At 46.1% G+C, this 27,978-nt stretch overlaps 1 long non-coding RNA gene across 1 annotated transcript; it reads left to right on the plus strand.

Annotated features, from left to right (window-relative positions):
* On the plus strand, nucleotides 1-27,364 carry LOC140428742 (uncharacterized). Its single transcript, XR_011948849.1, has 3 exons — nucleotides 1-163; nucleotides 26,143-26,191; nucleotides 26,993-27,364. It is a non-coding gene; the product is annotated as an uncharacterized lncRNA (long non-coding RNA).
* Nucleotides 27,365-27,978: the final 614 nt, after the last annotated feature.

The raw sequence follows: 27,978 nt of genomic DNA on the forward strand, positions 1-27,978 counted from the left end.
CTTACATCTGTTTTCCATTTCCCTTCTCCAGTCTTTCAGTACTGGAGCCCATCCACAGACCGCTGGAGTTTAATTAAAGCCTGATCGTTGGAGGAAATGGGAATACCAGGACCTTTTCCCACAATTCGTGGGTCTACCATCCGCACCCCGGGCCAGCTTCTTGGTGAGTTTGTGGTTTGGGAGCTGGACTTGGGCCCTTTCTTTCAGCTTGATATTTAAGCTAGGCCCAGCAATCCCACTGTACTAAAGAGCAGTTTAGCATGTAGTCAGTACAATGATGGTATGGGCAAACAGCCCATTTCTCCCAAAGGTAGATTAACATTCCCCTGAAAAGGTTGACAACTCAATGGAGCTGAGCTCCAGTGAGAAATACCCTTTCATAGAATTAACTTCCCTTGTTGCTCATTTGCTATGTTTTATTTCTGGGGCCAGACCAATGCATAATTACCTATTTAGAGCTTAAGGTCTCTATTATGTTTCTATTTTGGCATGCATTCTGAGTAAAGTGATTTGAATGAAGCTTTCTATGCAATGTTTCTCTCTCATTTTATAACTCTTGATAGCTGAATTTATAGAATGTTTACTGATATAAATTCTTCCCAAGATAAATTGCAACAGTTTACATTTTTTATTTCAGATAATATTTGACTATATTAGGATATTTTTAAGAACTGGGATTATTTTTCAATAAAGTATATCATATATAATATGAAAATCTAACTTGCAGGCTACATCAAACAGTCATAAACAAATTCAGGTTTAAGCCCTCATTGCGTGGTTCATTCTAAGTTGTATATTTCATATAAAGTTCCCACTGTGATGAAAAAGCTTTGATAAGTAACCAGGGGAAAAATAATAGCAAAATGGACTTGAACTCAGTACAATCTTATTCAGAGGCTCAAAGTGGTCTGTGATTAAGGAATAGGGAGCCGTATATTCAAGTTTGCTCAAGATGATAAATAATATGGCATGTAAGTAGTGCAGACCAGAACAGAAAGTTGTAAAGGAACATTGATAGATTAGATGAATGGGCAAAACTGTCACAGATAAAATTCAAGATGGTGAACCGGCTGGTTGGCCTCTGGCCAGGCTGGCACCCTGGTACTGCTGGTTCAACCTGTGGGAATCTTGGCATTGCCAGCCTGGACCCCTGGAAATGTGATGTGGACACCCTGGCAGTGCTACCCAGATGCCAGCCTAGCACTTCCAGGGTGCCCAGGTGGCACAGTCAGACTGGCGTGGCACTGCCAGGGTGCAAGGCTGGCAGAGTCAAGGTGCCAAGATGGCATTGTGCCCACACAGGGGATCAAGCTCAGGGGTGCTCTGCTTGTATGTGGTAGGATGCAGGGGAGCTTGAGGACCCTCCAACAGGTGAGTTGGGTCATTGGGAGGGTCCAAGGGTAGCATCGGGGGGTTGAGAAATCGGATACCATTAAAAATGTCATCCTGATCTCTTTCTGCACTGAGTAGCTCCACTCATTGGAACTCCTCAGTGCAGGAAATTATGCTATGTGCGGCCTCGGGGGGCATTAGCCACTGCGGTGTGAAAACAAGACAGCGTGCCGTTAGATAGCAGGGTCATTCCCAGTGCTGCAAGTGCCAGGAATGGCCCCGCTAATCCCACCCAAAATGGACTCTGATTTATTTTGATTAGTTATGATGTGGAGATGCCAGCGCTGGATTGGGGTGGGCACAGTAAGAAGTCTCACCACACCAGGTTAGCCTTCAGAAGAACAGTGACCGCAACACCACATAACCCAGCCATGACAACCTCTGCATGACATGCCGGATCATCAAAATGGACACTACCATCACACGTGAGAACACCACCCACCAGTACACGGTACATACTCCCTGGTGTGCGGGTCAAGGATGTCTCTGAACGAACACAGGACATCCTGAAGGGGTAGGGTAAACAGCCAGAGGTCATAGTACACATAGGTACTAACGACTTAGGCAGGAAGAGTGATGAGATCCTGCAGAAGGAGTTAGGGAGTAAGCTAAAAAGCAGGATCTCTAGGGTTGTAATCTCACGATTACTCACTGTGCCACGTGCCAGTGAGGCAAGAAATAGGAGGATAGTGCAGCTAAACATGTGGCTAAACTGGTGGTGTAGGAGGAAGGGTTTCAGATTTTTGGACCATTGGGATCTCTTCCGGGGCAGCTGCGACCTGTATAAGGAGGACAGGTTGCATCGAAACTGGAGGGGCACTGATATCCTGGCTGGGAGGTTTGTTAGATTCAGTCGGGAGGATTTAACCTAGTATGGCAGGGGGCTGGGAACCAGAATGTTAGCTTAGAAGGTGTCATAACTGAAGGGGAAATAGAGAACCAAAATAAAAGAACAACATCACCCTCAGGCAGAGCAAAAAAGATGACAAGTGTGAAAAGGGAGGTGGTCAATGCAGGATTGAGGGTGTTGTACCTTAATGCGCGGAGTATACGGAACAAGGTAAATGAGCTTGTTGCGCTGAAATTAGCCTGTACGATGTTGTGGGCATCACAGAGACGTAGCTGCAAGGACATCAGGGCTGGAATCTAAATACCTAAGGATATGTGTCCTATTGAAAGGTCGGCAGAAGGGCAAAGGGGTGGGGTTGCATTGTTAGTAAGGAATGAAGGGGCAGAAAATAAATCAGGAGATAGAAAGGGCATGTAAAAAAGGCAATATTACAATAATCATGGGGGACTTCAATATGCAGATGGACTGGGAAAATCAGGTTGGTAGTGGATCCCAAGAAATGGAATTTATGGAATGTCTAAGAGATGGTTTTTTGGAGCAGCTTGTGACAGAGCCTACTAGGGAACAGGCAATTCTGGATTTGGTGATGTGTAATGAGGCAGACTTGATTCGGGAACTTAAGGTGAAGGAACCCTTGGGGTGCAGTGACCACAATATGATAGAATTTACCCTGCGGTTTAAGAGGGAGAAGCTGCAATCAGATGTAACGGTATTACAATTAAATAAGGGTAATTACAAAGACATGAGGAAGGAGCTGGCCAGAGCTGATTGGAGAAGGAGCCTAGCAGGAAAGACAATGGAACAGCAATGGCAGGAGTTTCTGGGGGTTATTAGGGAGGCACAACAGAAACTCGTCCCAAGGAGGAGGAAACATACTAAGGGGAGGACAAGGCATCCATGGCTGACTAAGGAAGTCAAGGACAGCATAAAAGCTAAAGAAAAAGCATACAAAGTGGTGAGGATTAGTGGGAAGCCAGAGGATTGGGAAGCCTTTAAAGGTGAGCAGAGGTCAACTAAAAAAGCAATACGGGGGGAGAAGATGAAGTATGAGTGCAAGCTAACTAGTAATATAAAGGAAGATAGGAAGAGATTTTTTCAATATATAAAAGGTAAGAGAGGCAAAAATCGACATTGGATCACTGGAAAATGTGGCTGGAGAAGTAATAATCGGAAACAAAGAAATGGCAGACGAACTGAATAGTTACTTTGCATCAGTCTTCACGTTGGAAGACACCAGTGGGATGCCAGAGCTCGAAGAGAACCAGGGGGCAGAGGTGAGTGCAGTGACCATTACTAAGGAGAAAGTTCTGGGGAAACAGAAAGGTCTGAAGGTGGATAAGTCACCTGGACTGGATGGACTACACCCCAGGGTTCCAAAAGATAAACCACCGAGATTGTGGAGGCATTGGTGATGATCTTTCAGGAATGACTGGAGGCAGGAAGGGTTCAGAGGACTGGAAAGTGGCTAATGTAACACCACTGTTTAAGAAGGGAGGGAAGCAGAAGACGGGAAATTATAGGCCGGTTAGCCTGACTTTGGACATTGATAAGATTTTAGAGTCCATTATTAAAGATGAGATCGCGGAGTACTTGGAAGTGCATGATAAAATAGGATTGAGTCAGCATGGTTTCGTCAAGGGGAGGTCATGTCTGACAAATCTGTTAGAGTTCCTTGAGGAAGTAACAAGGAAGTTAGACAAAGGAAAACCAGTGGATGTGATTTATTTAGATTTCCAGAAGGCCTTTGACAAGGTGTTGCATAGGAGACTGTTAAATAAGTTAAGAGCCCACGGTGTTAAGGATAAGATCCTGGCATGGATAGAGGATTGGCTGACTGGCAGAAGGCAGAGAGTGGGTATAAAGGGGTATTTTTCAGGATGGCAGCCGGTGACTAGTGGTGTACCTCAGGGGTCGGTGCTGGGACCACAACTTTTCACAATATACATTAATGATCTGGAGGAAGGAACTGTTGCTAAGTTTGCAGATGATACAAAGATCTGTAGAGAGGCAGGTAGTATTGAGGAAGCAGGCGGGCTGCAGAAGGACTTGCACAGGCTAGGAGAGTGAGAAAAGACGTGGCAGATGGAATGGCAAGATGCTTAGGAAATCAGAAGCACAAAGGGACTTGGGAGTCCTTGTTCACGATTCTCTTAAGTTTAACGTGCAGGTTCAGTCGGCCGTTAGAAAGGCAAATGCAATGTTAGCAATCATGTCGAGAGGGCTAGAATTCAAGACCAGGGATGTACTTCTGAGGTTGTATAAGGCTCTGGTCAGACCCCATTTGGAGTATTGTGAGCAGTTTTGTGCCCTGTATCTAAGGAAGGATGTGCTGGCCTTGGAAAGGGTCCAGAGGAGGTTCACAAGAATGATCCCTAGAATTAACAGCTTGTTGTATGAGGAATGCTTGAGGACTCTGGGCCTGTACTCGTTGGAGTTTAGAAGGATGAGGGGGGATCTTATTGAAACTTACAGGATACTGCGTGGCCTCGATAGAGTGGACGTGGAGAGGATGTTTCCACTTGCAGGAAAAACTAGAAGCAGAGGATACAATCTCAGATGAAAGTGTGGTCCTTTAAAACAGAAATGAGGAGGAATTTCTTCAGCCAGAGGGTGGTGAATCTGTGGAACTTTTTGCCACAGAAGGCTGTGGAGGCCAAATCACTGAGTGTCTGTAAGACAGAGATAGATAGATTTTTGTTCAATAAGGGGATCAGCGATTATGGGGAGAAGGCAGGAGAATGGGGATGAGAAAAACATCAGCCATGATTGAATGGCGGAGCAGACTCGATGGGCCGAGTGGCCTAATTCTGCTCCACTGTCTTATGGTCTTATGCGACTCGGCCAATGTGGTCTACCTCATACGCTGAAGGAAAGGACTTCCCGAGGTGTGGTACATCAGCGAGACCATGCAGACACTACGACACAGCGCAACAATTGCCAGGCAGGAGTGTTCCGTTCCAGTTGGGGAACACTTCAGCAGCCAAGGACAATCAGCCTCTGATCTTCGGGTAAATATTCTCCAAGGTGCCCTTTGAGACACACAAAAACGCAAAATCACCGAGCAGAAACTGGCAGCCAAGTTCTGCACTCATGAGGACGGCCTCAACCTGGATCTCGGGTTCATGCCACATTACATGTAACCTTCAGTATGCTGCCCGGCTTTGCAGAATCCTACTAACTGTCCTCGCTTGGGACAATTCACACCTCGATTACCTGTGATTATCCCTCACTCCACTACACTGTTTGTACCTGTAAAGACTTGTTTACCTGTAAAACTCACATTCCAACCATTCTTCACATTCCAATTTGTAAATATCTTGCAATTATGTCTGTCCTATATATGCTCTGTTTGTGAACCTGCCTCCACTTCACCTGATGAAGGGGCAGCGCTCCAAAAGCTTCTGATTTCAAATAAACCTGTTGGACTTAACCTGATAGAACATAGAACATACAGTGCAGAAGGAGGCCATTCGGCCCATCGACTCTGCACCGACCCATTTAAGCCCTCACTTCCATCCTCCTAACCTTTTATGGTCACTAAGGGCAATTTATCATGGCCAATCCACCTAACCTGCACGTCTTTGGACTGTGGGAGGAAACCGGAGCACCCGGAGTAAACCCACGCAGACACGGGGAGAATGTGCAAACTCCACACAGACAGTGACCCAGCAGGGAATCGAACCTGGGGCCCTGGCATTGTGAAGCCACAGTGCTATCCACTTGTGCTACTGTGCTGCCCCTGATGTTATGAGACTTCTTATTCTGTTTAGATTGCTCCCATTGTTTCTCCTCTAGCTATTCAAATCAATAATTACTATTCCCGATCAGTTCAAATGTATGTCAGCACTTATTGACGTTCAATTGTCTGATTGTTGGATGTCTCAAATGTCTTGTTGACCAAGACCCTGCTTGATCGGCTTAGGTAGATACAATGAAGGCACATGAATTTAATACAACTTTACTTTATTCAAAAGAGCTAGCTTTATTACGATTTCTCCGAATATTGTACAGAGAGGAAAAACATTTTCCTCACATTCCCTCTAAACCTCCTGCCCCTTGCCTTAAATCTATGCTCCTTGATCATTCACCCCTCCAACAAGGGGAAAGGTTTCTTTCTGTCTACTCTATCTGTACCCCTCATCATTTTATACATCTCAAACATGACCCTCCTCAGTCTCCTCTGCACCAAGGAAAACAACCACAGTCTATCCAATCTCTCCCCATAGCTAAAATTCTCCAGCCCAGGCAACATCCTGGTAAATCTCCTCTGCACCATTTCCAGTGCTATCACATCCCTCCTATGATGTGAATTCCAGGACTGCACTCAATACTCTAGCTGTGGCCTGACCAACATTTTTATACAGTTCCCGCATAACCTTCCTGCCCTTAAACTCCGGGCCTCAGCTAAGAAAGGCAAATACACCATATGCTTTCTAACCACCGTTTCTACCTGCCCTGCCACCTTAAGGAACCAGTGTACATGTACACCAAGGTCCCTCTGATCCTCGGTGCTTCCCAGGGTCCTGCCATTTAGCATGTATTGCCTTGCCTTGCTTGTCCTGCCCAAGTGCATCACCTCACACTTATCCGGATTGAATTCCATTTGCCATTAATCAGCCCATCTGACCAGCACGCCTATATCCTCCTGTAATCTAAGTCTATTCTCCTCACTGTTTCCCACTCCACCAATTTTCGTATCATTCGTGAACTTACTAATCATCCTACATTTATGTCTAAATCATTTATATAACCACAAAGAACAAGGGCCCCAAAACTGATCCATGCAGGACCACGCTGAACACAAACGTCCAGTCAGAAAAACACCCACGACCATCACGACCTGCTCTTGCCAATCAGCCAATTTGGATCCAATATTCCAGATTTCTTTGGATCCCATGGGCTCTTACCTTTGCTCTCAGTCTCCCATGTGGGCCCTTATCAAAAGCCTTGCTGAAGTCCAAGTAGACTACGTGATGCACGATCAATTACACTCAAGACAAAGTGATTTCATAACTGAAGGCTTTAATCGACTAGAACTTGTTCTCCAGCAGCTTCGGTACAGAAAGTGAAGGCTGCTGGGACGGCACCAGTTTTTATACTCCACCTGTGAAGGCGGAGTTACGTATCAACAGCCAATGGTAAACTCCTAGGTATAACCAATGGTCATCAGCCTCTTAGGTACCACAATACCTGATAATACCACATTTTTACACCCCCTGTAAAAAAAGAGTCCGGTGGGGGTGGTGGCCAGTGGTAACAGTCGCCTTTAACATGGTATGATCAGCTATGGAGGTACCGTGATACCTCCTTACAGGGCTGTCGAGAATATTTACAAAGTGTTCGTTCACGGTTAAAGTCACAGCGAAGCAATCAGTCGATCGGGTGACCTGGTCGTCCTTCTGGAGCATCTGGGCTTTGGTGGTGATTCTGGTGGGGGTCCAGGTGGTTGCGACTCCGGGAGCATGGTTTCAGCCTCCCTGGCAGCTTCGTCACCTCTAGGCAGCGCTGTTGGTACAAACGGTTGACACGGGGGGAGGGTGGGGGGGGGCGCCTGTAGGGGGCGTCGATGGGTGGGCGGGCCTAGGCAGGAGCAGCGGGAGTACTGACCCTCCAGTGAGGTGCTGTGGGGGGGATGGGGTGGGGTTGGGGTGGGGGTAATTGTTCGGGTGCGCGTGGGGTTCCGGCGGGCGCCAGGTCCCGTAGGGAGACCATATCTTGCCGGCCGTCAGGGAACGCCATGTAGGCGTACTGGGGGTTAGCGTGCAGCAGGTGGACCCGCTCGACCAACGGATCCGACTTGTGCGCCCGCACATGCTTCCGAAGCAGGATGGATCCGGGTGTCGCTAGCCAGGTTGGGAGCGAGGTCCCGGAGGAGGACTTCCTGGGGAAACAAAGGAGACGTTCATGAGGCGTCTGATTGGTGGTTGTACAGAGCAGCGACCGGATGGCGTGGAGGGCCACCGGGAGGACTTTTTGCCAGCGGAAGACTGGGAGATTTCTGGACCGTAGGGCCAGTAGAACAGTCTTCCAGACCGTTCCGTTCTCCCTCTCCACCTGTCCGTTCCCCCGGGGGTTGTAACTGGTCGTCCTGCTTGAAGCAATGCCCCTGCTGAGCAGGAATTGACGCAGTTCGTCGCTCATAAAAGAGGACCCCCTATCACTGTGTATGTACGCGGGGAAACCGAACAGTGTAAAGATACCCTGGAGGGCCTTGATGACGGTGTTTGCGGTCATGTCTGGACATGGGATGGCGAATGGGAATCGGGAGTACTCGTCAATCACGTTCAGGAAATAAGTGTTGCGGTCGGTGGAGGGGAGGGGGCCTTTGAAATCCATGCTGAGGCGTTCAAAGGGATGGGAAGCCTTTATCAGGTGCCGGTGTCTCTCTGGCCGGTAGAAGTGTGGTTTGCACTCCGTGCAGATTTGGCAGTCCCTGGTGACTGTCCTGACCTCCTCGATGAAGTAGGGCAGGTTGCGGGTCTTGATGAAGTTGAAGAAACGAGTGTCCCCCGGGTGGTCCACTTGTGCAGTGGCACAAGTGCCGCGGGACAGGGCATCAGGAGGCTCGTTTTGCTTCCCCGGACGGTACAAGATCTCGTAGTTGAAGGTGGAGAGTTCTATCCTCCACCGCAAGATCTTGTCATTTTTAATCTTGCCCCGCTGTGCATTATTGAACATGAAAGCAACCGACCGTTGGTCCGTGAGGAGAGTGAATCTCCTGCCGGCCTGGTAATGCCTCCAATGTCTCACAGCTTCAACTATGGCTTGTGCCTCTTTTTCGACCGAGGAATGGCGAATTTCGGAAGCATGGAGGGTACGGGAGAAGAAGGCCACGGGCCTGCCCGCTTGGTTGAGGGTGGCCGCCAGAGCTGCGTCGGACGCATCACTCTCGACCTGGAAGGGGAGGGACTCATCGATGGCGCGCATCGTGGACTTTGCAATGTCTGCTTTGATGCGGCTGAAGGCCTGGCGGGCCTCCGTCAACAGGGGGAAGGTTGTGGACTGGATCAGGGGTCGGGCTTTGTCTGCGTAGTGAGGGACCCACTGGGCGTAATAACTGAAAAACCCGAGGCAGCGCTTCAGGGCCTTGGGGCAGTGAGGGAGGGGGGAACTCCATAAGGGGGCGCATGCGCTCGGGGTTGGGGCCTATAACTCCATTTCGCACTACGTAGCCTAGAATGGCTAGACGGTCGGTGCTAAATACGCATTTATCCTTATTGTACGTTAAGTTAAGGATTTTCGCGGTCTGGAGAAATTTGCGGAGGTTGGTGTCGTGGTCCTGCTGGTCATGGCCGCAGATGGTGACGTTATCCAGATACAGGAACGTTGCGCGTAAGCCGTACCGGTCAACCATTCGGTCCATCTCTCGCTGGAAGACCGAGACCCCATTAGTGACACCAAAGGGAACTCTTAAAAATTGATAGAGCCGCCCATCTGCTTCGAAGGCAGTGTACTTGCGGTCACTATTACGGAGGGGTAGCTGGTGGTCGGCGGACTTGAGATCCACCGTGGAGAAGACCTTGTATTGCACGATCCTGTTTACCAGGTCGGCTATACGGGGGAGAGGGTACGCGTCCAGCTGCGTAAACCTGTTAATGGTCTGACTGTAATCAGTGACCATCCTATGTACCTCCCCGGTCTTTACCACCACTACTTGAGCTCTCCAGGGACTGTTGCTCGCTTCGATGACCCCTTTCCTCAGCAGCCTTTGGACCTCTGACCTGATGAAGGTCCGGTCCTGGGCACTGTACCGCCTGCTCCTGGTGGCGACGGGTTTGTAATCTGGGGTGAGGTTCTTAAACAGGGAAGGCGGGTCGACCTTAAAGGTCGCGAGGCCGCAGACAGTAAGTGGGGGTGTAGGGCCGCCAAATTTAAAGGTCAGGCTTTGCAAGTTACATTGGAAGTACAAGCCCAGGAGGGTAGCCGCGCAGAGGTGCGGCAGGACATAAAGGTGGAAATTATTGAATCTCCTGCCTTGGGCAGTGAGGTTCGCTAGGCAGAACCCCTTTAACTCCACCGAGTGTGACCCGGAGGCCAGGGAGATCCTTTGGTTTACAGGGTGGGTAACAAGTGAACCGTGTCGGGGTGAACAAAGCTTTCCGTGCTCCCAGAGTCAATCAGGCAAGACGTCTCGTGGCCGTTGATGAAGACCATCGTTGTAGCTGTTGTGAGTGTCCGAGGTCGACTTTGGTCCAGTGCCACCGAGGCCAGATGAAGCAGTTGCGAGTTCTGATCAGGCAGCGTGTAGTCGGCCGTGCTGGGGGCCTGGGGCCCCATCCAAGATGGCGTCTCCCATGGGTCGCACATGGTGGCCGGGGATGGACAAGATGGCGGCGGGGATGGACAAAATGGCGGCGCCCACCCATCCAGCGTGGTGTCCAGGGGGCCGCGCCCGTGGCTCGCACGTGGCCCTAGGATAGGGGGGGTGGCGGTGAGCGCTGGCCGGTCGGGGCCTGAAGGGTGTTGCCGCGGCAGTCCGGAGTCGCTGGAGACCGCGGCCATGGCGCGGATCTGGCAGACCCCCACAAAGTGGCCGTTCTTGCCGCACCCTTTGCAGGTGGCGGTGCGGGCCGGGCAGCACGGGCGGGGATGATTCGCCTGCCCGCAGAAGAAACAGCGGGGCCCGGCGGCGTTAGCGGGCCGTCTCGCTGCGCTGGCCTGCCGGGTCAGGGGGGAGGTCTGTGGGGCTGCCGCTGCGGGGTGCCACGCAGCCCAGGGGGCCGCTGCGTGATCGGGCGCATAGGACTGCGCGTTTTGTGAGACTACGTCCATGGACCCTGCCAGGTCCCGTGCCTCTCTAAGTCCCAGGGTGTCCTTTTCTAGGAGTCTTTGGCGGATCACGGAGGAGCTCATACCAGCTACGAAGGCTTCCCTGATTAAAAGTTCCGTGTGCTCGCTCCCCGAAACCTGCGGGCAGCCACAGTTTCGGCCCAGCACCAGTAGCGCCCGGTAGAAATCCTCCAACAATTCCCTGGGCCTTTGCCATCTAGTTGCAAGCAGGTGACGGCGTAGACCTGATTTACAGGGCGGATATAATGTCCTTTTAACAGTTCGATTGCGGCATCATAGTCCTCCGCCTCCTCGATAAGGGGGTAGATCCCAGGGCTGACCCTCGAGCGCAGGAGATGCATTTTCTGTCCTTCTGAGGGTGTGCCTCCGGCTGTCTCGAGGTAGCCTTTAAAGCACGCCAGCCAGTGTTTAAATATTGCAGCCGGGTTCTCCGCGTGGGGGCTGAGTTGTAGGCACTCCGGTTTGATTCGGAGATCCATCCTTCCAGCTTAAGTCTAGTCGATTAAATTGATGCACGATCAATTACACTCAAGACGAAGTGATTTCATAACTGAAGCCTTTAATCGACTAGAACTTGTTCTCTAGCAGCTTCGGTACAGAAAGTGAAGGCTGCTGGGACGGCACCAGTTCTTATACTCCACCTGTCAGGGCGGAGCTACGTATCAACAGCCAATGGTAAACTCCTAGGTTTAACCAATGGTCATCAGCCTCTTAGGTACCGCAATACCTGATAATACCACACTACGTCAAAAGCATTGCCCTCAATCAGGTTGGTCAGACATGACCTCCCCTGAACAAAACCATGCTGACTGTTCTTGATTAATCCCTGCCTCTCCAAGTGGAGAATAATTCTGTTTCTCAGAGATTTTTCCAATAGTTTCCCGACCTCGCAGGTAGACTGACTGATCTGTAGTTATAAATTCCTCCCTTTTTGAATAATGGCTATCTTTCAGTCATCCAATAATTTTAAATTATTGCCAGCACCCCTGTTACTTCCTCCCTTGACTCACTCAACATTTGGGATCCATTTCATCTGGCCCTGGAAATTTGTCTACTTTTAAGCATGACAGGCCACTCAGAACCTCCTCTCTGTCTATGTTAATTTCTTTAATTTTATCACAGTCATTCTCCCGGATTTATATACCCACACCGGCCCCTTCACGAGTGAACACCAACACAAAGTATTCATTTAGAACCCTGCCTACATCCTCCATCTCCACACACAAATTACCACTGTGATCCTAAATAGGCCCTACTCTTTCTTTAGTTATCCTTTTACCCTTAAAGTACTTGTAAAACAACTTATTTTCATTTATTTTATCTGCCACTGTCCTTTCATGTCTCCTTTATGCTCTCCATATTTCTTTTTAAGTTCCCTCATGTATATTTTGTGTGCTTTTAGGGCTTCTGCTGTTATCTGCCATAAGCCTCCCTTTTTCCCCCTTATCTAATGATGTATATCCCTCAATATCCAGGTTTCACTAGATTGGTTGATCCCACCCTTTGTCTTGATTAGAACATGTTGGCCTAATACTCTCCCTATTTCTTTCTTGAATGCATCCCAGTGTTCTGTCACAGATTTACCCCAAAGTATCTGCTCCCAGTCCACTTTGGCCAAATCATATCTGATCTTATGAAAATCAGCCTTTCCCCAGTTTAGAACTTTGATTTCAGGCCCACCCTTGCCCTTGGAACATTTTCCTTTTGCTTTTTGCATGCTCCAAGTGTGGTAGTCACCGCTGTTTGTATATAGTACACATGTGAGATGTAATACGGTAAGGCCCCTGTGCTACAGGTACGGGGGTAGATCCCTGCCTGCTGGCTCCACCCAGTAGGCGGAGTATAAATGTGTGTGCTCACCGAACTGCAGCCATTTCGGCAGCAGCTGTAGGAGGCAACACATCTCTGCGTAATAAAGCCTCGATTACTCTCTACTCTTGTCTCGTCGTAATTGATAGTGCATCACCAAGAACCCTTCTCTTATACAGAATCGGTAAAGTGATCAACCACCACATGCCCCGACTTGCCTCTGTCAGGTCTCTGCTCCAGGTTCACAAGATGGCCTTAGAACAAAGAACAAAGAAATGTACAGCACAGGAACAGGCCCTTTGGCCCTCCAAGCCCATGCCGACCATGCTGCCCGACTAAACTACAATCTTCTAAAAGAACAAAGAAATGTACAAAGTTGTACTTAGTTGGCACTTTTCCTGCTATATTTGCCTGTCCGCCTGTGACAGTCTCGAGGCTGGGAATAGAGGCCATGGGGGACAGGAGCCTGGCATCGTGTCCTCCTGACTGCACTAAGTCGATTAGATTAATAAACTTATCTTGGTGGCTTCCTGGTAAATTTACTTGATGGGATAGATGGGGTGGGCTCCAGACTTGGAGCTCTTTAAAATAGCATTGGTGAACTTGAATAACATGGCAACTTGATTTGCGTTTAATAATAATATTCCCACTGAAATCCTTGGGAGAGCCTCATCAATTGCCAAATATGATGGGTTAAAATGGAGCTGCTATATTTTAAGCGCCCATCAGCTTCCCCACACATGTCCCGACAGCCCTCTAATCACAAAGGGGTAACATTTCCCTTAGGCTAAATGTTTGAAAGGGCAGAGTGGGGAAAGTTTTACAATCTATTTTCCTATTGAGGCGGACATAAATCTCTTTTATGATTTTGTGGAGTATATGTCCCGGACAAGCTTTTTTATTCATGTGAATCCTCTAGAGTAGGAAGTAATAGCTTGTTCAAATGTCACTGTGGATTTGGAAAAACGCGGATCACTGAATTACTGTACCATTAAGTTTGTATCTTTGCATTTCTGCAATGGACTTGGAATCATTCTCAATCATAGTAACCTTTCCACCTTTTGAGAACAGGACGTGTGTACTCCTTAGAGAACCATAATTCGCCAGAGGGCTTTTACCTTTGCCTTTGCTTTGTGATCTACTGCAGAGGATGATTCTTGCCTTCAGCTCCACCAATGTTACCACGAAGTGGAGTACTTTTTGAAACAGCTTGGTGTACACCTATAGACACCATCGCCAACAGCTTGTGTACTCCTATAAGCACAATTGACAACAGCTTGGTGTACTCCTATAGGCACCTTTACCAACAGCTTGGTCTACTCCTATAGACACCATTGCTAACAGCTTGGGGTATTCCTATAGACACCATTGCCAACAGCTTCATGCACTCCTATAGACACCATTGCAAACAGCTTGGTGTACTTTTATAGGCACCATTGCCAACAGCTTGGTGCACTAATATAGGCACCATTGCTAACAGCTTGGTGTACTTTTATAGGCACCATTGCAAACAGCTTGGTGCACTAATATAGGCACCATTGCTAACAGCTTGGTGTACTTTTATAGGCACCATTGCCAACAGCTTGGTGCACTAATATAGGCACCATTGCCAACAGCTTGGTGCACTCCTATAGACACCATTGCAAACAGCTTGGTGCACTAATATAGGCACCATTGCCAACAGCTTGATGCACTCCTATAGACACCATTGCCAACAGCTTGATGCACTCCTATAGACACCATTGCAAACAGCTTGGTGCACTAATATAGGCACCATTGCCAACAGCTTGATGCACTCCTATAGACACCATTGCAAACAGCTTGGTGCACTAATATAGACACCATTGCAAACAGTTTGATGCACTCCTATAGGCACCATTGCCAACAGCTTGATGCACTCCTATAGGCACCAATGCAAACAGCTTGGTGCACTAATATAGCCACCATTGCAAACAGCTTGGTGCACTAATATAGGCACTATTGCAAACATCTTGGCGTACTCTTATAGGCACCATTGCCAACAGCTTGATGCACTCCTTTCGACACCATTGCAAACAGCTTGGGGTATTCCTATAGACACCATTGCCAACAGCTTGATGCACTCCTATAGACACCATTGCAAACAGCTTGGTGCACTAATATAGGCACCATTGCGAACAGCTTGGTGTACTTTTATAGGCACCATTGCCAACAGCTTGATGCACTCCTATAGACACCATTGCAAACAGCTTGGTGAACTAATATAGGCACCATTGCCAACAGCTTGGTGCACTCCTATAGACACCATTGCAAACAGCTTGGTGCACTAATATAGGCACCATTGCCAACAGCTTGATGCACTCCTATAGACACCATTGCAAACATCTTGGTGCACTAATATAGACACCATTGCAAACAGCTTGATGCACTCCTATAGGCACCATTGCCAACAGCTTGATGCACTCCTATAGACACCATTGCAAACAGCTTGGTGCACTAATATAGACACCATTGCAAACAGCTTGGTGCACTAACATAGACACCATTGCAAACAGCTTGGTGCACTAATATAGGCACCATTGCAAACAGCTTGGTGCACTAATATAGACACCATTGCAAACAGCTTGGTGCACTAATATAGGCACCATTGCTAACAGCTTGGTGCACTAACATAGACACCATTGCAAACAGCTTGGTGCACTAATATAGGCACCATTGCTAATAGCTTGGTGCACTAACATAGACACCATTGCAAACAGCTTGGTGCACTAATATAGGCACCATTGCCAACAGCTTGATGCACTCCTACAGACACCATTGCAAACAGCTTGGTGTACTTTTATAGGCACCATTGCCAACAGCTTGGTGCACTAATATAGGCACCATTGCTAACAGCTTGGTGTACTTTTATAGGCACCATTGCAAACAGCTTGGTGCACTAATATAGGCACCATTGCTAACAGCTTGGTGTACTTTTATAGGCACCATTGCCAACAGCTTGGTGCACTAATATAGGCACCATTGCCAACAGCTTGGTGCACTCCTATAGGCACCATTGCAAACAGCTTGGTGCACTAATATAGGCACTATTGCCAACAGCTTGATGCACTCCTATAGGCACCATTGCCAACAGCTTGATGCACTCCTATAGACACCATTGCAAACAGCTTGGTGCACTAATATAGACACCATTGCAAACAGCTTGGTGCACTAACATAGACACCATTGCAAACAGCTTGGTGCACTAATATAGGCACCATTGCAAACAGCTTGGTGCACTAATATAGACACCATTGCAAACAGCTTGGTGCACTAATATAGGCACCATTGCTAACAGCTTGGTGCACTAACATAGACACCATTGCAAACAGCTTGGTGCACTAATATAGGCACCATTGCTAATAGCTTGGTGCACTAACATAGACACCATTGCAAACAGCTTGGTGCACTAATATAGGCACCATTGCAAACAGCTTGGTGCACTAATATAGACACCATTGCAAACAGCTTGGTGCACTAATATAGGCACCATTGCCAACAGCTTGATGCACTCCTACAGACACCATTGCAAACAGCTTGGTGTACTTTTATAGGCACCATTGCCAACAGCTTGGTGCACTAATATAGGCACCATTGCTAACAGCTTGGTGTACTTTTATAGGCACCATTGCAAACAGCTTGGTGCACTAATATAGGCACCATTGCTAACAGCTTGGTGTACTTTTATAGGCACCATTGCCAACAGCTTGGTGCACTAATATAGGCACCATTGCCAACAGCTTGGTGCACTCCTATAGGCATCATTGCAAACAGCTTGGTGCACTAATATAGGCACTATTGCCAACAGCTTGATGCACTCCTATAGGCACCATTGCCAACAGCTTGATGCACTCCTATAGGACACCATTGCAAACAGCTTGGTGCACTAATATAGGCACCATTGCGAACAGCGTGGTGTACTTTTATAGGCACCATTGCCAACAGCTTGATGTACTCCTATAGACACCATTGCAAACAGCTTGGTGAACTAATATAGGCACCATTGCAAACAGCTTGGTGCACTAATATAGACACCATTGCAAACAGCTTGGTGCACTAATATAGGCACCATTGCCAACAGCTTGATGCACTCCTATAGACACCATTGCAAACAGCTTGGTGCACTAATATAGGCACCATTGCCAACAGCTTGATGCACTCCTATAGACACCACTGCAAACAGCTTGGTGCACTAATATAGACACAATTGCAAACAGCTTGATGCACTCCTATAGGGACCATTGCCAACAGCTTGATGCACTCCTATAGACACCATTGCAAACAACTTGGTGCACTAATATAGACACCATTGCAAACAGCTTGGTGCACTAATATAGGCACCATTGCCAACAGCTTGATGCTCTCCTATAGACACCATTGCAAACAGCTTGGTGCACTAATATAGGCACCATTGCCAACAGCTTGATGCACTCCTATAGACACCATTGCAAACAGCTTGGTGCACAAATATAGACACCATTGCAAACAGCTTGGTGCACTAATATAGACACCATTGCAAACAGCTTGGTGCACTAACATAGACACCATTGTAAACAGCTTGGTGCACTAATATAGGCACCATTGCAAACAGCTTGGTGCACTAATATAGACACCATTGCAAACAGCTTGGTGCACCAATATAGGCACCATTGCTAACAGCTTGGTGCACTAACATAGACACCATTGCAAACAGCTTGGTGCACTAATATAGGCACCATTGCTAACAGCTTGGTGCACTAACATAGACACCATTGCAAACAGCTTGGTGCACTAACATAGATACCATTACAAACAGCTTGGTGCACTAATATAGGCACCATTGCAAACAGCTTGGTGCACTAATATAGGCACCATTGCAAACAGCTTCGTGCACTAATATAGACATCATTGCAAACAGCTTGGTGCACTAATATAGGCACCATTGCCAACAGCTTGATGTACTCCTATAGACACCATTGCAAACAGCTTGGTGAACAAATATAGACACCATTGCAAACAGCTTGGTGCACTAATATAGACACCATTGCAAACAGCTTGGTGCACTAACATAGACACCATTGCAAACAGCTTGGTGCACTAATATAGGCACCATTGCAAACAGCTTGGTGCACTAATATAGACACCATTGCAAACAGCTTGGTGCACTAATATAGGCACCATTGCTAACAGCTTGGTGCACTAACATAGACACCATTGCAAACAGCTTGGTGCACTAATATAGGCACCATTGCTAACAGCTTGGTGCACTAACATAGACACCATTGCAAACAGCTTGGTGCACTAATATAGATACCATTACAAACAGCTTGGTGCACTAATATAGGCACCATTGCAAACAGCTTGGTGCACTAATATAGGCACCATTGCAAACAGCTTGGTGCACTAATATAGACACCATTGCAAACAGCTTGGTGCACTAATATAGGCACCATTGCCAACAGCTTGATGCACTCCTATAGACACCATTGCAAACAGCTTGGTGCACAAATATAGACACCATTGCAAACAGCTTGGTGCACTAATATAGACACCATTGCAAACAGCTTGGTGCACTAACATAGACACCATTGCAAACAGCTTGGTGCACTAATATAGGCACCATTGCAAACAGCTTGGTGCACTAATATAGACACCATTGCAAACAGCTTGGTGCACTAATATAGGCACCATTGCTAACAGCTTGGTGCACTAACATAGACACCATTGCAAACAGCTTGGTGCACTAATATAGGCACCATTGCTAACAGCTTGGTGCACTAACATAGACACCATTGCAAACAGCTTGGTGCACTAATATAGATACCATTACAAACAGCTTGGTGCACTAATATAGGCACCATTGCAAACAGCTTGGTGCACTAATATAGGCACCATTGCAAACAGCTTGGTGCACTAATATAGACACCATTGCAAACAGCTTGGTGCACTAATATAGGCACCATTGCTAACAGCTTAGTGCACTAACATAGACACCATTGCAAACAGCTTGGTGCACTGATATAGACACCATTGCAAACAGCTTGGTGCACTAATATAGACACCATTGCAAACAGCTTGGTGCACTAATATAGGCACCATTGCAAACAGCTTGGTGTACTCTTATAGGCACCATTGCCAACAGCTTGATGCACTCCTATAGACACCATTGCAAACAGCTTGGTGCACTAACATAGATACCATTACAAACAGCTTGGTGCACTAATATAGGCACCATTGCAAACAGCTTGGTGCACTAATATAGGCACCATTGCAAACAGCTTCGTGCACTAATATAGACACCATTGCAAACAGCTTGGTGCACTAATATAGGCACCATTGCCAACAGCTTGATGTACTCCTATAGACACCATTGCAAACAGCTTGGTGAACAAATATAGACACCATTGCAAACAGCTTGGTGCACTAATATAGACACCATTGCAAACAGCTTGGTGCACTAACATAGACACCATTGCAAACAGCTTGGTGCACTAATATAGGCACCATTGCAAACAGCTTGGTGCACTAATATAGACACCATTGCAAACAGCTTGGTGCACTAATATAGGCACCATTGCTAACAGCTTGGTGCACTAACATAGACACCATTGCAAACAGCTTGGTGCACTAATATAGGCACCATTGCTAACAGCTTGGTGCACTAACATAGACACCATTGCAAACAGCTTGGTGCACTAATATAGATACCATTACAAACAGCTTGGTGCACTAATATAGGCACCATTGCAAACAGCTTGGTGCACTAATATAGGCACCATTGCAAACAGCTTGGTGCACTAATATAGACACCATTGCAAACAGCTTGGTGCACTAATATAGGCACCATTGCCAACAGCTTGATGCACTCCTATAGACACCATTGCAAACAGCTTGGTGCACTAATATAGACACCATTGCAAACAGCTTGGTGAACTAATATAGGCACCATTGCCAACAGCTTGATGCACTCCTATAGACACCATTGCAAACAGCTTGGTGCACTAATATAGGCACCATTGCCAACAGCTTGATGCACTCCTATAGACACCATTGCAAACAGCTTGGTGCACAAATATAGACACCATTGCAAACAGCTTGGTGCACTAATATAGACACCATTGCAAACAGCTTGGTGCACTAACATAGACACCATTGCAAACAGCTTGGTGCACTAATATAGGCACCATTGCAAACAGCTTGGTGCACTAATATAGACACCATTGCAAACAGCTTGGTGCACTAATATAGGCACCATTGCTAACAGCTTGGTGCACTAACATAGACACCATTGCAAACAGCTTGGTGCACTAATATAGGCACCATTGCTAACAGCTTGGTGCACTAACATAGACACCATTGCAAACAGCTTGGTGCACTAATATAGATACCATTACAAACAGCTTGGTGCACTAATATAGGCACCATTGCAAACAGCTTGGTGCACTAATATAGGCACCATTGCAAACAGCTTGGTGCACTAATATAGACACCATTGCAAACAGCTTGGTGCACTAATATAGGCACCATTGCTAACAGCTTAGTGCACTAACATAGACACCATTGCAAACAGCTTGGTGCACTAATATAGACACCATTGCAAACAGCTTGGTGCACTAATATAGACACCATTGCAAACAGCTTGGTGCACTAATATAGGCACCATTGCAAACAGCTTGGTGTACTCTTATAGGCACCATTGCCAACAGCTTGATGCACTCCTATAGACACCATTGCCAACAGCTTGATGCACTCCTATAGGCACCACTGCCAACAGCTTGATGCACTCCTAGAGACACCATTGCAAACAGCTTGGTGCACTAATATAGACACCATTGCAAACAGCTTGGTGCACTAATATAGGCACCATTGCAAACAGCTTGGTGCACTAATATAGGCACCATTGCTAACAGCTTGGTGTACTCTTATAGGCACCATTGCCAACAGCTTTGTGTACACCATAGGCACCATTGCCAACAGCTTGGTGCACTCCATACGCACCATTGCTATTGTTTTTAGCTGGGACTCTTAAGGCTCAGAACATGACATACACCTGGAAGTCTGGACAGAATTCAGAATTCAAGAAAGCCTCTGGACATGCCCCTGAAATGATTTCTGTACGTAACGGGGCAGCACAAAGAAGCATTTACTCCTCCCATAATTTCTCAGGGACGTTTCGAAGATTAGAAACTTTATGGAGTCAAAGAACAAATAACGAAGAACAATAAGCAAATGCCCTTCGGCCCTTCAAGCCTGTACCGGTCATGATACCACCCTTTGCCAAAACCCTCAGCACTTCCTGGTGCCGTATCCCTCTATACCCATCTTATCCATGTGTTTGTCAAGATGCCTTTTGAACGCCGTTCATGTATCAACTTCCACAACCTCCCCTGGCAACGCGTTCCAGGCCCTCACCACCCGCTGCGTAAAAAATCTGCCTCGCACATCTCCTCTAAACTTTGCCCCACGGACCATAAACCTATGCCCCCTGGTGACTGATATCTCCACCCTGGGAAAGAGTGCCTGCCCATCCACTCTATCCATGCCCCTCATAATCTTGTAGACCTCTATTTGGTCAGCCCTCAATCTCTGTCCTTCTAATGAAAACAGTCCAAGTCTATTCAGCCTCTCCACATGGCTAACACTCTCCAGACCAGGCAAATTCTGGCAAACCTTCTCTCCACCCTCTCCAAAGCTTCCACATCCTCTGGTAGTGTGGCGACCAGAATTGTGCGCAATATACCAAATGCGGACTTACCAAGGTTCTATACAACTGTAGCATGACTTGCCAGTTTTTATTCTTGATGCCTTGTCCAATGAAGGCACGCATTCCGGATGCTTTCTTGACTACCTTGTCCACTTGTGTTGCCACCTTCAAAGACCTGTGGACCTACATGCCCAGGTCTCTTTGAATCACTACAGTGCAGGAGGTCGGCATTTGGCCCATTGAGTCTCATCCTATCTAAGGATTTCTAAGATTTTTGGGGATAGCTTCTCGAGGTAGTAAAATTATGAATCTATTCTTCCTAAATATGGTAGAGAGAGACAAAACAATTGTGAATTATTTTCAACTAATCGTCTGGTTCAAAAAGAGTGTCCCCTTCTGGTTCCAGATGAAGAACACATAATGCTTTCATGCAGCTATTCATTCCTCATTATTGAATAAAAAGAGCAATACCAAGCTGAAATGAGAATAAACTACATAACTGAGGAAACATTTCCCTTTAAATCTAACTTAACAGGTAAACACTCAATATGTAACAAAAATACCAATTTAGCGGGTATATCTTTCTTTGTGTGAAAATCTTAACAAAAGATGTAAAGAAACAGGTGAGATAAAAAGCAGTAGACTCCTCTTTTGTGTCTAGTCTGGTTCCAAGTCAAATTAATTATCCTACCATGACAAATCAGCCGCTCATAAAATAGTTTGGATATATTATTAATATTTCTAATAAATCTTGTCATTGCAACCCTCCATTCCTCAAGTGTTTTGGTTCAGAAAATAATGGATGTGACTTTGTGAGGGCGATGAGCGATTTATAATGTTCAAGGTTAGTGCTTCATACTTAGAAAAATAAATAGACTAGTCTCCATAGAGATTGATGGTTTGTTTAATCTAAAGGAGGAGTAATAACCTCTCGATGTTCAAATTGTAGACAGCTAAATCTCCATTACTTTGATTCAGCAAAAAATAAAGAAAAAGTCCTCTCACATTTTTCTTCCTGTGGAAAGAGTTTGCAGAATCTGCTACAAATCTTGTGACTGCAATAGATATTATTTTGGGGCGTGGACACCAGCCACTCCTGGAATTGCCCAAGAGTGCTCACATTCAGCGGTATGCCTGACCAGCACACTGTCTAGTTTTGTGATAGTGTAACCCAAAAAAGCAAATCTCGTACCTTCCTGATTTGGATATGCTGCCCTTGTCTACATTCTGCAAATATTTAAATGGTGGACTTATGTGACGAGGCCAGACACAGATTAAGTTGGGTTTATTTTAATAACAGACAAAAAAAATTTCACAAATGCACCTCAAAAAATCGAAGAAAATAATGATAAACTACTTCTTCAGTTTCTTTAATGGGCTGACACAATTGTTTTTCTTTTAACATAATCTGTACGCAAAGACAGACCTGCCGCATTTTGCTTCAGGCATGAAGCTCACAAACGCATGTTTAAAATCCGGATTCACTGTGTACGTGTTCCTTTGTGTGTCCAACTGGGGAAAGGACTGTGACATTAACTTCTTCCTGGTTCAGTGGTTCACTAATAGACATGTCAATAGAACTTGCTAGCTCTTGGGGTGTGGGCTCGAGTAATTCAACTGTACAGTATCCATTTTTCATGATCTAAATGGCCTTCTAGGCCTAGAATGTGGCAGGCAGAAAGTGCATGCTCACTATGAGTTGAAAATAAGCTGTCCGCCATATTGGTAAAGGACACAAAAGTCAGTCTGCAGTACCCATGCCTGAAAGTGGATTGGGGCCTCATAATAGCATATTGTTGAGACCTCCGCTGCAGGGTTTTATTTGCTTTGATGGAGCTGACACTGGTTCACTCAGGAAAACTAGGTCTTCCCAGACAATCATGAAAGGAGTGCTCCCCTTGATCCACATTGAAAGCACACAGGAACATCCTCCCCTGTATCATGAGAGAACAAGTGGTGCGGTGGCACAGTGGTTAGCACTGCTGCTTCACAGCACCTGGGACCCAGGTACAATTTCAATCTTGGGTGACTGTCCGTGCGGAGTTTGCACGTTCTCCCCATGTCCACATGGGTGTCCTCCGGGTGCCCCGGTTTCCATCCATAGTCCAAAGATGTGCAGGTTAGGTGGATTGGCTGTGCTAGTTTGCCCCTTAGTGTCCAAAGGCTAGGTGGCGTTACAGGTTTATGGGGATAGGGTGGGGGAGTGGACTTAGGTAGGGTGCTCTTTCAGAGGGTCGGTGCAGACCCGACTGGCCTCCTTCTGCATTGTAGAGATTATATGGAAGGAAAATCAGCCAATTCAATGCGGAGGCACTGGGTGATAGATTGCACGTCAAAGTGGCCCATTTAGAAAGGTCAATGGCTGCCAGGTTCTCAAGTGTGCAGGACAATGCAAGTAATTAAGGTTCTCAATGCATCTATAAAATCAATTCTCTTGTTAATATTTAGTGAAAAGTAGAATAGCCAGAGTATTCCAATTAGACCGTATTCATGTAAGGTCACAGTGGAAGGGAACTTTCACATGAAAACTCTCTGTGCCATTGATCTTGTCTGAAGAGCTTGCAGCAGCAGTGGACAGAGCCCTTACCAAAGTTTTGTCACTGAAGTGTTGCTACCCAAGATAAAACTCATGATGTGGAGTTACCGGCGTTGGACTGGGGTGAGCACAGTAGGAAATCTTACAACACCAGGTTAAAGTCCAACAGGTTTTTTTCGAATCACTAGCCTCATTCACCTGAGGAAGGAGCTGTGCTCCGAAAGCTAGTGATTCAAAACAAACCTGTTGGACTTTGACCTGGTGTTTAAAGACTCCTTACTAAGGTAAAACTCATGAGAGAGACCTCGGAATGACCAGTTTGGCTGATATTTGGTTCGGTGTAGACTCGATGGGCCAAATGGCCTCCTCCTGCACTGTAGGGATTCTATGATTTCCTGCTGGGTGAATATTTCTGGGTTGATCAGGCTGCTTTTTGCTTTGTGTGCTGCCTCGTAAGTCTCACTCTCCTTACAGCTTACTGCTGCTCTCCTTACTCTCACTGGAATCTCTCCGTCCTTACTCTCACTGGAACGACGGAGGTTGAGGGGCGACCTGATAGAGGTATACAAAATTATGAGGGGCATAGACAGAGTGGATAGTCAGAGGCTTTTCCCAAGGGTAGAGGGGTCAATTACTAGGGGGCATAGGTTTAAGGTGCGAGGGGCAAGGTTTAGAGTAGATGTACGAGGCAAGTTCTTTTTTTACACAGAGGGTAGTGGGTGTCTGGAACTCGCTGCCAGAGGAGGTGGTGGAAGCAGGGACGATAGTGACATTTAAGGGGCATCTTGACAAATACATGAATAGGATGGGAATAGAGGGATACGGACCCAGGAAGTGTAGAAGATTGTAGTTTAGTCGGGCAGCATGGTCGGCACGGGCTTGGAGGGCCGAAGGGCCTGTTCCTGTGCTGTACTTTTCTTTGTTCTTTGCTATTCTCCCGCCAAAATGTAAATTCAATCAGTGGGATTTTCAATGGGAAGCCCGTATTGCAATTTCAGACAAATACTGCTTCGTTCCTCCCCACGTAAGAACAATTGCAGATGAAAGTCTCAGAACTAGATTATTAAAAAGAATCTAATCAATCCAAAGGAATGTTTGTTAATCTACCAGGTCACTTCGAACATTAGCAATTTAATTTTAACAAACCAAGCCCTCCTTACAGAGTTCTTCCGGACAATTGCACCTGCCGGATACAGTATTGGTATGCACTTGATTTAGGACAGTTCATGAGAAGCCAAAAGTGATGAAGTTTTGCATAGGCGATGTCATCACATCCTAAGCTCATTATTTGCACAGCTGTGATGTTGAAAGGGCATATGCCCTCAAAATGATGGAATTGATAATGAATTTTAAATAGGATAGAAAGCAGGAGGATCTTGGCACAGCTATCGTTTTCCAACTTTCAATCCAGGAATTTTGCAGCCGCACTTTTAAGAATAGCCAACATTTTGAAATTCAACAAGTAATAAGGTGTCTCTTTAGTCATGTGAACCAATAACAGTTACAATTACCCTGGACTGTAAATATGAACACCCATGGTTTTGTCAATTGTGTTAATGCAAATAAGGATGCAAATCCCATGTGTGTTATATGCATGGAAGTAAATAAATAAATAAGTAACCTTTAATTGTCACAAGTAGGCTTATATTAACACTGCAATTAAGTTACTGCGAAAAGCCCATAGTCGCCACATTCTGATGCCGACTGGCAAATGAGAGAAGGTTCAGATTTTGAAAGAGAAATGGTGGGGGAAAATTCTTTTTGAGGTTGACTCCCTAGAGTCAGTTATTAACTTAGAGCTGGCTCCAAATTAAAAGATCACGCTGATGTAACTGACCTGTGACAGCACATTAAAAACACACCTAAAGGCTGTTAGCATTCGGAGTAGCATCTCCCAGGAGTATCCAGTGCTGACTGAAACACACGCTTTGTTGCTATTGCCCTTCACAACAACTTATATTTGCGAAGTTGGATTTTCCCATTTCACAAAGATGAAGACGACACAAAGGAACTGGCTGAAGTTTGTATCTGATATGCACATTGTTCTCTCCTCCTTTGAACCAGATTCAAGTCAGATCATGAGGGCCAAGCAATCTCCTCTTTCGAATTAAAGGTAAGCAAACGTGGCATCAGTCACGAAGGTCGATCGAGTGGGTCCTGAAGGTTGGCCGACATGGGTCGTGAAGGTCAGCTGGTTGGAAAAGGTGGGTCCTGGGAAAAACAGTTTGACAAACACTGCCATATGTGTCACAGAGACTCAACTCCTTTCAAGATTATCAAATCATAATTTAACAGCATATTTGGCACATTAAATATGAGAGTGCTCTGTAGTCAAACTCTTCTGTGCTACTAGAAATTCTAACCTGCATTGTCTCTGAACCAGGGACAGAATCCAACATGTCCTTCTATTGGATGGCTGGTGTCAGTTCTCTTCCATATGCTAAAACATTAGTTTATGACACTGAGCTATCTGTCGCACTAGTTCCAGACTGCATGCATCTGTCTCACCGAAGCTCACTCACACAGATAACAAGCACAACAATTTGATGGCCTCGAAGTGGAAACAATAAATTCAGCAAGGAGTTTGTATCATACACAATAATATTGGTAAACAAAAATGTGCTGCATTTATTTTATTTCCCTCTATTGATACAATTTGCCCGATATATATTCAAAGGTTCTGCCACTGGTTGCCAGGCTCAACAGTCTACAGAAAGAAATCTGTTGGAGATTTGGACAAGGAATATGGATGCATTACATATCGAATATTTTTGTTGGCCTAAATGCTGAAAATGATAACAAGGCTTAGTTTCACTTAAGGAATGGTTTCTATTAAGGACAATAACTGCTGCTATGAGTTTCTATTGGTTTTTCTCAGGTTGCAGACTGATGATTGATTTCCCTTCCATTCCAGGTCACTGCAAGAACATCAGCTGCACATGTTGGCGACTGAAATTGTGTTTCCCCCGTTCAAACCTGTCATGTAAAAGCAGATTACTGATTCCAGACAACTGTCACTACGGATGGTTAAATTATCAAAGGGGTGGAATATTGTGAATATCATATTCAAATTCTTGAGACTGTAACTCAAGGTACTTCCCAATCTGTCCAAGAAATGGAATCAAAGAATATTATTTTCTTTTGTTTGAATTTAGCGTTAGATCTGTACAATGCAGCTGTAGGAACAGGCTCTCCTAAATTTTCAACTTTTTAGCTGAATAACTGCCAGGTACAATCATTAAATTTAGGCCAAGATGTCTGTTATTTCTCCTCCTGGTTAATCATGTACTCGGTGTTGTGAGTCTTTTTTATTTTCCTGCGCGAGTAAAATGGGCGGGATTTCCCCCCAAAATGGCAGTGTCAAGTTCTGACTGAAAACCGCGTGTTTCTCCCAGAGAAACAGCCAAGTTTTGTCTCCAGGTTTTGTGGCACTTTGTCGAAAAAAAGCAGGGGGCTTGTTTTGCACAGACACTCTGGTGGGGCGTGGCTTCTTAAGGCCAGCAAGCCTGGCTCTACTGGAATTGATAAAGGTGCTCCCCCAATGTCAAAGTGAAAGTAAAGGCCCGCACCATCGCTGGCATCGGGGATTCAGTGCCCCCCTCCCCCACCATCTGATGTCCCCGGAAGCAATGGCGTTAAGTCGTTTAAGCATATTTAGATACATTTTAATTTATGGTAATCACGTTCACAGCCTCGTTGGGTTGTTGTGGACTGTTGACTGGGAGTGCCCAGGAATATCGCATTCTGAGTTCTTGGCGGCCCAAATCCCATTGCGGCCCTCTCGCGAGAGCAGGCGGCCATAATGGGATTTGTGCCGATGGCGAACAAGCTCAGAAAATGCCTCCCAATATCTTTAACCGGCCAGTAACAGACTGTTTCATTGTTCTACTGCTGAAGATT

This window comes from Scyliorhinus torazame, chromosome 8, assembly GCF_047496885.1.
Source record: "Scyliorhinus torazame isolate Kashiwa2021f chromosome 8, sScyTor2.1, whole genome shotgun sequence".
Taxonomy (NCBI): Eukaryota; Metazoa; Chordata; class Chondrichthyes; order Carcharhiniformes; family Scyliorhinidae; genus Scyliorhinus; species Scyliorhinus torazame.